Source organism: Haliotis rubra, unplaced genomic scaffold (assembly GCF_003918875.1).
Source record: "Haliotis rubra isolate DU_JTF1 unplaced genomic scaffold, ASM391887v1 Scf578, whole genome shotgun sequence".
NCBI lineage: Eukaryota > Metazoa > Mollusca > Gastropoda > Lepetellida > Haliotidae > Haliotis > Haliotis rubra.
In genome coordinates, this window is record NW_025767277.1 from 635,525 (window position 1) to 648,190 (window position 12,666).

Below are 12,666 nucleotides of genomic sequence, written 5' to 3' on the forward strand. Positions count from 1 at the left end.
AATGAGTGTCATCTAAACAAAGTGCTACATGAAATCGGCACAGGCTCAGGTTTTCAAGGGAAGGTGCACCGGGTTTACGTGCTGTGTGTTGAGGATGGATTAAGTCTGCAGGCCGGTAAAGGCAATCAGAAGGCTTTCTGTTTGCTGCTCGGGACCAACCACTGCACATCCTACAGTTACTGACGCACTCCCAACTCTTGTTAGTAGGTGCCCAGCGTTTGGACAAATATAGTTTTCATGGAGTCAGATTAGAATTTAAGTAACATTGTTTCGGCCACTCTTAAATGAATTACTGTAGAACAGTTCCTCACTGTCTAGGCTGTATTATTGTATCACTGTTTCACCGAACTACCCATGCTTTCATAAAAAGAAGTCGTTGGTGTGATAAATGAAACCAACAAAGCAGGTGTCTTGGCCTACAGTGTAGACATTTTTGGATCAGCAGGCATCTCGTCAACTGGTAATAGAATGAATTCAGAAGTCAATGAAGACACAGTTAATGGTTCGCTGACTACATAATTTGCTCAACATGAACTGTAGGGCCTGAATACTCTACAAGTGGCGGGGAACGAGCAGGGGAAAGTATTCCTAACTGTCACGTTATCCCCGCATCAGTAATAACAGTCCCGATTAATTACCGTGATGAAACCAAGATGAGTAAAAATTCCACTGACTACATGGGGCTGCTGTGAGATGACAAAGCAACCATGGTACCATCAGGTTCGGTAATCCAGTTGTTGTTCTGCACGCCGGAACCAGTGATCGGACACTTTCTGATGGATGTTGGATATGTTTCGAGGCGAAAACTATATAACGTATGTTATATTTGGGATTACATTTTCTTAGTAAAGTACAGATTCTATAGCTAGTACTTTTGTTGGGACCCGTTCGGGATTATAACCCATACCCTCAGAGTCAGGCACCTAATCGCCAACACACAAAGTCAGCCGCCAAACCCCGTGTGCTGACGATTAGGTGCCTGACTCTGGGGGTGTTGGTTCGAAACACGGATGGGACTCAACCCAACAAAAGTACTAGAATCTGTACTTTACAAAGAAAATGTAAATAATCCTAAATGGCATTGTGCATTCATCGAAAACTATAGCTGGTGATGTTCATTAGGGAATGAATGGTGTTTCTTGGAACATGATCCACAACTGATTCTAATACAACCCTCGTGTCATTGTCATAGATAGCGCCATTGATCATCACGTCTGGGAACCAGATACTGTAGCGCCATACATGAAAACCATGGACACCATTCAGGTCATGCAGAACATTTGGTCTGAATTGGAAACCAGTAGAGTACAAGACAGGGCCCCGTTCCTCAAAGCGATCGTAGCACTACGACAGTCGTAACTCCCATACTTCAACATAGACTTACGAGTGTCGTAGCGCTACGATCGCTTTGAGGAACGGGGCCCAGGTACCCAGCAACACAAACCATTGTTTTACGTACGTCCAGCCACTTGAGCTCGTGGCAAGGCATGACACTACATTCACGCTCACACATGTCGAAGGGTTGATAAACGATGTCGTTGTTAGAAACATACAAGAAGTATGGCTAAAGGCTGAAGCTCTTGAAACTGGACGTACGTACTGCTACTGATGGAATAGACACGAGCCAATTGAAATGGATTTTGATTCAGATACTTCATCAACAGGTTCAGGCCAACGAAATCATCTATAGAGCAACAACTATTTTTCAAAGTACAAACACTTTAATAGTTATCAACAATTCCATAATTTTACCAAGCAAACATAACACAGTACTAACGACATATATCAAAGTACAAATAACAGCAATGTTTCAGACCACACACGGGCCGGTGATCATCGCCTCGAGACAGGGTCCAGGTGATACCTTGCCATACACGCATGAAAAACACGAATAATTTATGAGTTTATTATCATTTTACTAGAAACAGCATCTCATTAAACATATCACTGGATTGCAGCTAAAAAAAGGCTAGACTAGGCACAGCTGTTTTATTGTGAAATATGCTATGTGTATAACTTATTACATAAAACAAGAAATTTTCTGGTGATTCCGATAGTTCTTTATTAAGTTCTAAAAGGTTACAACACGTTGTTATTGACGTCACAATGTTTTTAGACCAGTATATGCCAGATTCCAGTAGGTTAATTGACGCCACCAGTTACAAGCCATTAACATGTACTTGACATCACACCAGTATAAACCAGACTTCGGTTGCGTATCTGACGCCAGTGGGAAAAAGACTACGATTTTTTATGTCAGTAGGTAACAGAGGTATTGACACATGAAAATACAAGGAACCAATAGGTGATATGAAGCAGCAAATACTATATACGATCTAGTGCCGGAGACAAGTAGGTAATACACACCGGCAAGTACTTGACACCAATAGCTTACAGACAAAACACAAGGTGGTAGAATCCACTGGGCACTACGCTATTTAATACAACTAGGTAATGTACGCAAAGAGTTGTTAGATATCACTAGATACAGCGACAATATACGATACACCGCAAGGTATTAGGTATTAGCGTCCACTAGGTGTTGTACTGCTTAACACAACACTAGGAACAAAACACCAAAGGTGTTAGGTATTAGCGACCACTAGGTGTTGTACTATTTGATAACGCTACGTATAATTCACCACAAGGTATTATCGACCACTAGGTGTTGTACTATTTATTACCGCTACGTATAATTCACCACAAGGTATCAGCGACCACTAGGTGTTGTGCTATTTAATACCGCTACGTATAATTCACCACAAGGTATCAGCGACCACTAGGTGTTGTACTATTTAATACCGCTACGTATAATTCACCACCAGGTATCAGCGACCACTAGGTGTTGTGCTATTTAATACCGCTACGTATAATTCACCACAAGGTATCAGCGACCACTAGGTGTTGTACTGCTGAACGCAACACTTGGTACAATACACCACAAGGTGGTTGAGTCACTAGATATTGTGACACTCGTGAAGAGCAACCTACCCGAGGTGAGTACTGGGTAACGGTAATAGCTCTTCCCCTGTGTGGAATAGGTCTACAGCACCCCATTGTTGGAGTTATAAGCCACCAAATCGGGCAATCTGTTTGCCGTGGGTTGCGCCCCTATGTCGTTTAAGGAAGGGGATTCTGGTGGTTGAGGGCACTATAGCCAGGACCAGGTGTTTCTGTTGCCCAACACACCACTATGACCCTGACTTCACCTAGACAGGTGGTAGAATAGACCCTGTTCTAGCAAACTGCTGGTCATGTCAAGCCCTGTGTGTTAGACATTTGATTCTTTAGAGTCTAGTATCGTCCTTTTTGTGTTTGGGCTTAATATTTTCAAAATAAATGAATGATGATCTGTTTGATTGGCATTTAGAAGTTCGTGACTAATAAGAAAGTAAGAAAGTTTATGGATAACAACTTCTTTATTATATATAATAAAGAAGTTGTTATCCACAAACTTTCTTACTTTCTTAAATGAATGATGTTTGCCTTGAGTCCTATGTCAGAAGGCGGTGGTTCATGTTAATGTCAACGTCTGAGTTCTATATGTCTCCAAAGTTCTGTAATATGCTGGACAGTCACTTTGGTAGATAAATATACTAGCTATTCCTGTAAATTTGCTAGAGGATTGCAACCTTGCAGCCCTGATGATGCAGACTGGAGTCATCAGCAACAACGTCCTCTGTTGACACTCCAAGGCGGGTGGAGAACAAGGTCTCTCAACCAACTCTGAATCGAAAAAAAACAAACAACAAACGTCGTCATGTCGATTCCATATCGTCTGATGAAGAAATTGCGCCTGAACTAAGAGATTACTGTCCACGATGAACTGAAAGATTACTGTGAACGATTTGTAGTCATTTCATCTTTTGATGGTAACTCACTCAAACTGAACCCGTTTGCTGTATCCATGGGCATCAAAGGTGCCTGTCGAGAGGGTAAAAACGTCACTCGACTTCGCCGTGGCTCGCTCCTACTTGAGTGTGTACGGAGACAACAATCCGTCAGTCTGCTTGGTTTAAAGCAGTTTGTAAATGTCCCGGCTGTTGTCTCACTCGACTCTCACTGCACAGTACACTAAACACATGCCGTGGAATATTTCGAGATCGCGCTCGTTGTCAGACATGAACAATTGCAGAAAGCCAAGAAATAATTGCCTCTGGACCTCTGGAAATGGAGGTTACGAAAGGGTAAGGGCACTGAATAAAGCATACGCCCTCTCAAAACTGGAGACCGATTGTTAACTGATAAATCAGATGTTGCTAATAAACTAGGTGCAACACTTGCAAAACATTCTTCATCGTGAAACGCTCGTGAAGGTCCGTGTGAGAATGAATCCTCTATAACCCATGCTTGTCGTCAGAGGTGACTGACGGGACCGCCGTCTTATCGCTGGAATATTGCTGGGTGCTGCGTAAACCTAAACTCACTCACTCACTCACTCGTGAAACTATCCATCCAAAAATAACAGCTTGAAAAAAAGACTATTTATTTTCAATTGGAACGGGGAAGATTATAATGCAGTATTTTCTTTTCATGAGCCATTGAACAAGCTCATGAAACTGCTTCAAGAGGTGATAACATATATTATCAACTCCTGAAACCTTTACCAGAACAATGTTTAGAAACTGTATTAAGTATATTAGATAAACTTTGGAAAAATATGGTAAATTCCGGCGTGATGCCATAATTGTGCCCCCACTCAAACCGGGGCGTGATCATACCGATCCCTTAAATTATAGATCTATTTCACTAACCAGCTTCGTTTGCAAAATCTATAGAATGCATGGTTAGTTTAACTTGGTACTTGGAATGCAATAATGTAATCGAACAACTTGCGGTGTAAATCGTTTTTGATTTAGAAAAAAAGCGTCCACTTTGTACAAAATGCAAATCACTCAAAAACCTGAAATTTCAATGGTACACTTGTTAAAGTTGGAAAAGAAGCTAAATTGCTAGGTATAATATTTGACCAACATCTGACCTTTCTACCCAACATCAAATATTTAAAGAGTACATTACTGAAGGCACTAGACTTAAAGTTATTTTCGAATTGGGGAACTGGCCAGTCAACCGTGCTTAATTTTCAAAGAGCACTTACCCGTTCTAAGCTCGATACTAGAATTTATGGTGAAGCCGCCCCAAACCACCTAAAACCTTTATATTCCATCCATTATCAAGGTCTCAAGCGGTCTTCACACTGCAAACTAGAGTTTGACAACACATGTTGTTAAGAGTTTAAAAGTTTTTACACGCCAAACACATGTTGTCAAACCTTTACGATTTTCATTTGAGCGCCATGTTTCTATTAGTTCGGTCTGTGTTTGTAGGTCGATTTGACCAGTCGACCAAAACATCATGTGACAGTTTCATTGTCTGCGATTGACTGTTTCTGGAAAACACGAGTTTGACAACACCCAACGTTTGATGAAAACGCTGGTAAGATTAAAGACGGATCCTATTTCTCGATAACAGTTTGACTCTGAAATTGGTGTCTGAAATTATCTGTACAATACATCACAAAACTATATTCAAATGAATCCAACCCTGCGTTCAGCTGCAGTTTTACTCTTCTTTATGAGGATCTGTACAATAAGAAGTCTACTCTTATTCCACCTCAATGAATAAGTATTAAACCATTCATTTCAGATGCAAATATCGACCTTGAAAATATATCCTTGTCGGTCTGCGTTCTTCTCCTCCTTGGCAGTTGGTAAGACCAGAGGTGGACCTTACATTAACGAACCTTAAATAATCTGAAACCAAGCAACTAATCTATCAACAAGGTTACAATCAATTAAGAAACACTTATGCTACTTACAATTTGATGATGGCGCAGCTGCTAGTGCTACTATCATTGGATCCAGAACAGTTTCTTCTAGATTGCCGAACAATTTAAACGTGATTTTATCTTCTCTTAAATGTATCAATAAACAGACTAAATGTCAACCGTACATTATATTTTCAGAGTCTCTTTCTTGCCTGCAGGCCATTTAAAAACCATGTCAAATCAACATCCACTTTTAATCGAAATTCTTGAATTGCAAAATGATCTTGTTACTGGCCAATGTGACATCGTCTTCTGTTGGTTACCTAGACAAGTTGGAATGTCAGTTGAGGGAATAGATGGTTCTGCTGCATAGACAGCATTCGACAAATGTGTGACACTAAATCCCATACCGTACAGTTACTAGAAACCCGTTATTAGAAGCTACATCCAGGATCTAATGCAAATGGAAGTGCTATACCCAGGTAGGTATCAATGAATTAAATAAAATAAAACCCTTTCTTGGTTATACCAACTTGAGTTTTCAGTCCAGATTCGAGGAGGTCACCATGCACATTCGCCATACATGATACACTCATGGATATTTATTATAAGGTGAGGAACCTCCGTTTTGCATCCCCTGTGGTGACAGAATCACAGGCAAGCATGTCCTGTTTTACTGTGTTGAATATTCCATTACAGGGGATAAATATTGCAGCGTAACAACGGTTATAGATCTTTTTAATAATGTTAATTGTCGTTTGATTGTTTTGTAGATTGGTGTACTTTTTATAATTGGTAGTTTAAATTAGCAAGTTTAAATTGCAGTATCCTTACAGGTGGTTAAAGTGTCGTCAAATATTGCCCCCTTTGGAGGGTACCAAAGTCCCGAAACATTCAAAGTAGATTTAGATCTACCACTATCTCTTAAGTTTAATGTATGGCTAGTTTTGTTTACATCTGCTAACATCTGAAGGGATGGATGGTGTAAATCCAGCCAGAGTCTATGCCGGCGGCAATGTACTGAAAGCCTGTGTAGCCGTTTTTACATACTGCATTGTCGTTTTTAGCAAAAGCGGTTTGGATTTTCATAATACCTTTAAATCTCTATATGTTATCATCAAGTTGCTTCACTGACCTTTGATGACAGCTTTTAGTTGGGAATGTTTTGTCTAAAAGTTTCATAGAAGTATATAACTTGATCAAGTCACAGTATGACTGAAATAATGCGAACGTGACTTAAATTAAACTCACTCACTCACTAGATACTGCCATTAACACCACAAGGTATTAGAGACCACTATGTGTTATACTGCTCAACACAACACTAGGTACAATACACCAAGATGTGTTAGAGATCTCTAGGTATTGAATAATTAACACGACTAGGTATAATACACCACACGGTGTAAGAGTCCACTAGCTATTGTCCTGCTTAACACACCTAGGTACAATACAGCATGAGGTGTAAGAGTCCACTAGGTAATGGACAGCTTAACAACGACTGGCATCTAAGGTGGTCCCAGCAGTTACCACAGAGGCAGCTTGTTCTTGCTGTGTTGGTCCTACACGGTTCAGACAGGACTTGAAGCACATAACCTTCGCCGTCTCTCGGAGAGGCCTGTACAGTTTGAAGTAAAGAAACAGTTTGGTGACATGATAGGAAGCGTTAACTGTCCACAAAACTGCCTTAATACCTTGCATCTTAATTTTAGCTGAGGCGACGATTGCGATGGGGACGTAAGTGAGGAGGTAGATGATGGTGAAGACGTGAACCATCTGAGACAGTTGCACCTTCTTTGCGTTGTGCGGACCAATGGTGGCAATGGTGGGGCGTTTCGCAACGGAAACAAGAAACAAGTCTTTGCTGTGCAAAATGGGAGACCAAATACGTTGATCAGAATGAGAACGAGAAACCAACAGTTAGATTGCGTTATATTCATGTACACGATATCTGTATCTGCACTGTAATCCACTGTGTAGAATGACGGTACGAGGTGGTACAGAGAGGAAAGAGCAATGTTGAAAGTCCAGGACCAACCCAGGAAGGCAAACACCCGTTTCCATGTAACCATGCGACAATACTGCTGTTGCTTGCATATCGCCAGGTAGGGGTTTGCTGAAACGGCACTTAAGCTGTGGGAGATCACACCACTTAGAGCAAGAATAGAAAGACGGAGACATATGTCAAGTTGAACTATTCGAGGTCGAACAACATACACGAATATTACACACTGAGTGACACATTCCTGAAGAACATCAGCTACAGCATGGTTTATTATGAGAGCTCCAGAGAATCCTCTCATGCCGGGCGTCTTGCAAATGATAACGATGATGGCGATGTTCCCTAAAATGCACCATGCGTTGACTATTCCATTTATCGCCGTCGTAACTGTTGCTGTGACTGTGAGAACTATAGTTTCATTACCGTGACCCATTATAAAAACACGTTGATTGGTACCAAGTGCTACTGTGAAACAAAGTATCGGAGAGAGAGAGAGAGAGAGAGAGAGAGAGAGAGAGAGAGAGAGAGAGAGAGAGAGAGAGAGAGAGAGAGAGAGAGAGAGAGAGAGAGAGAGAGAGAGAGAGAGAGAGAGAGAGAGAGAGAGAGAGAGAGAGAGAGAGAGTCCTAAATGCACATTTCACTGTATTATCGGTGCACATGTAATATGTTACGTGCCCCAATTATACTTTCGAAGGGGCGGATAGAAAATTCAAAAATACGCTCTATGATGGTTCTGGAATCAGCTCCTTGTTGCACTTTCCAGGTCGGTTTTTTTTCCTTTTTTCTTAATCTAGTACTGCTATAAATATAGACACTGTCTATGCTTGAGAGTGAGAGATAATGTGTCAGAGGGAGGAAGGGACAGAGAGAGAAAGAGTGAGAGAGAGAGAGGAAGAGTGTGTGTGTTTGAGAGAGAGAGAGAGAGGAGAGAGAGTGGGATGTTGGGTGGTTTATTCGGTCTTAAGGCCACAGGCCCGAAGGAAATGCATTTCTCAGATTATAAGAAAGAGGGAGAGTATAACTGTACGTGTATTCATGGGTTTGCGGCACATTATCAGTGAGTGAGTTCAGTTTGACGCCGCACTCAGCAATTTTCCAGCTATGTGGCGGCGATCTGTAAATAATCGAGTCTTGACTAGACAATCCAGTGATCAACAGCATGAGCATCGATCTGCGCAACTGGGAACCGATGACATGTGTCAACCAAGTCAGCGAGCCTGACCACCCGATCCCGTTAGTCGCCTCTTACGACAAGCATGGGTTACTGAAGGCCAATATTCTAACCCGGACCTTCACGGGTCGAGTCCAGATAAATGCATAATTGATGTGCAAAAGTGCGCAGTAACATTCCGTCACGAAGAGCATCCACGTTAATCAAACCACGCCTTTCCATAACAAATTGGTAAATATTACGATTGAAGGCTATTGTAGGACATGATTCTTCGTTAACTCTACTGCAAGCATTCTGCTATTAACTCTTAACCTTCTTTAGTCTACATTTGTATTCAACCAGTTATTTGTCCGATATATGACCATTCTGGACTTTGTTTCTAACCTGCATCCCTAAGTGTATGTCTGGCTTTCCACGAGGTGATCAATAAATACTTCCTGAAGTAACCTGGTGGAAAATCACTATTCTGTCCATATTTTTGAAGAACAATGTTGCATTGTTGTCCCAATGGACATGCCAGTGTTAATGGTAAGGGACCCGACAAGGTCTGTTTGTTTTTTCAATATAGATTCTCCCCTGACAGAAGGTTCCAGGTCATCCACGTAAAGGAGATGAGGAAAAGGTGTTGACATCTGAACTGAGGAGGTCGAAGATGAGGAACTTCCTCTTTGTTGACCATAAAGCATACACATTTAGTGACAAACAGAAACGTAAAGGCCTACATTAATCGCCCTGAAATGTATTAAGTTGTTTGTTCTTGAGAAGTCCAACTCCACAGTCCATGTAGTTATGATCAACCAGAGCCTCTGTGTCACCCGCAGTAATGATCTCCACGGATATCACGATCATCACATTTGTCTGAGCGCATTATTTACATAACACACATGTGTTCAGCCATCGTTTTGGCTGAGGCAAGGTTAATGTCTCATTATAATGTGTTTCTTGATTAGTCTGTCTAATTAATGTGTTATCGTTACGGTCAGATACATGATTTGTATTACGGTATTCAATATAGTGTACGTGTGTCTGTCCGTGTGTGCTTGCCTGCTTGTGGCTTACTGCATATAGTAAAGACATGTGTCAAACAATACATCCTGATCAGGAAATACTTACATGAATACACATTCATATTTAAAAAGTAAAGGTATGAGACTCAACGTAACAAAAGTACTAGAATCTGAACTTTAATGAGAAAGTGTAATTCCAAATATAACATATATTACACACATACACTTGTAAACCTAATGTATTTCCTGATTAGGATTTACTGTATATTTGAAACATTTCATGTAGGTTGACACTTATACACACATCTAAACATCAGCATCACCATCACCATCATCATCAAAATCATTATTACGTGTGAAAGCCACAGGTGTCTTTAAGGAAATTGCTAACCGATATCATATTATATTAAATTCTTAGGTAAAGGATCTATCCCGCGAAGTTCTTTATAAGTTGGGCATTGCAACAAAAAGTGATGTTCATTTTCTAAATCTACTTTACATACAGAACAATTTTTTAGAGAGGCATCAATATTTTGCCACCTTCCTACGTTAACATGAGATTATATTGCCAACTATTATGTTGGGAATCCTGCTTTTTCATTTGGAAATAGTTGGAATGTCATTCTGCACATAACACAAGCTAGGACGACGGACGATGAGATATTAGCGTACTCGTGTGAGGTCCCGTGTCCCAAGTAAGAGGTATAATTGTAAAAACAAAAGCTGACATTGTTGATAAAATGGGGTTACCGAAGACTGTTCGGGAAGCGTTTGACTTAAAATCATGTTGCTACACTTTTAAATATTCTAGGAGTGCCGCCGAAATGCATTTAATATGTGATTCAAATTAGGCTTCGGACAATTAAAGTGTACGCCAGTCATGACATTTAAGATACTATTTTCTTAGTTTAGACAGAGTTGCCATAAAATATATTGAAATATCTTAAGACGTTACCTTTGTTCAAGACGTTCATTCCCAGATTAAAGAGCCACACTAGCGAGCGATGCCTTAAGTCACAGTGCACCGTTGATGAAGAATCGCCGGACACCTTCTCATACATGCTGCTAACAGTCCATGTCGTGGTGATCATGATATATCCTAGTGCTGATTGTAGCTCCTCCCACAAGACAGTGCCCGTTCTTCAGAGGAATCCGAGCACACGCCTACGTGAGTATAACTCAATCTCCTTATTATTCGGTCACCGCACTGTCCATCTCCTACCTATACACATCTTCGTTCTACATTTGCAACCTGACGTCTGTCTCCTACCTATACGTCAACATATCAACGTACCGACCGTCTCCGATCTATTCACATCTTCGTTCTACATTTACAACGTGACGTCCGTCTCCTACCTACACGTCAACATATACAACGTGACGTCCGTCTCCTACCTACACGTCAACATATCAACGTGACGTCTGTCTCCTACCTACACGTCAGCATATACAACGTGACGTCCGTCTCCTACCTACACGTCAACATATACAACGTGCCGTCCGTCTCCTAACTATACGTCAACATATACAACGTGCCGTCCGTCTCCTAACTATACGTCAACATATACAACGTGCCGTCCGTCGCCTACCTACACGTCAACATATACAACGTGCCGTCCGTCTCCTAACTATACGTCAACATATACAACGTGCCGTCCGTCTCCTAACTATACGTCAACATATACAACGTGCCGTCCGTCTCCTACCTACACGTCAACATATAAAACGTACCGTCCGTCTCCTAACTATACGTCAACATATACAACGTGCCGTCCGTCTCCTACCTATACGTCAACATATACAATGTTCCGTCCGTCTCCTACCTACACGTCAACATATACGACGTTCCGTCCGTCTCCTACCTATACGTTCAGCACATACAACGTGCTACTCTTCTCTAAACTATACGTCAACAGACACCACGTCTTATATTTCTGCCAACTATACGCTCACATAGTTCTCAAACTGATATGATCAACATTTACGATGCACCATCATCCTCATACTTATACGTCAGCATATACCACGTATAGTCCTTCTCATAAGTACGCGTCAACACTTACTATGTAACGTCCTTTTTGATATATAGTCACATGTGTGATATACCACCCTTTTCCTAACTAGAGGATCACATATGTGATATGCCGCCCTTCTCCTAACTATAGGATTACATATGTGATACACGACCCTTCTCCTAACTATAGGGTCACATATGTGATATACCACCTTTCTCCTAACTATAGGGTCACATATGTGATATGCCGCCCTTCTCCTAACTATAGGATTACAATATGTGATACACCACCCTCTCCTAGCTATAGGGTCACATATGAGATATACCGTCCTTCTCCTAACTATAGGGTCACATATGTGATATACCGCCCTTCTCCTAACTATAGGATCACATATGTGAGATATCGCCCTCTCCTAGCTATAGGGTCACATATGTGATATACCACCCTTCTCCTAACTATAGGGTCACATATGTGATATACCGCCCTTTTCCTAATTATAGGGTCACATATGTGATATACCACCCTTCTCCTAACTATAGGGTCACATGTGTGATATACCACCCTTTTCCTAACTAGAGGATCACATATGTGATATGCCGCCCTTCTCCTAACTATAGGATTACATATGTGATACACCACCCATCTCCTAACTATAGGGTCACATATGTGATATATCGCCCTCTCCTAGCTATAGGGTCACATAT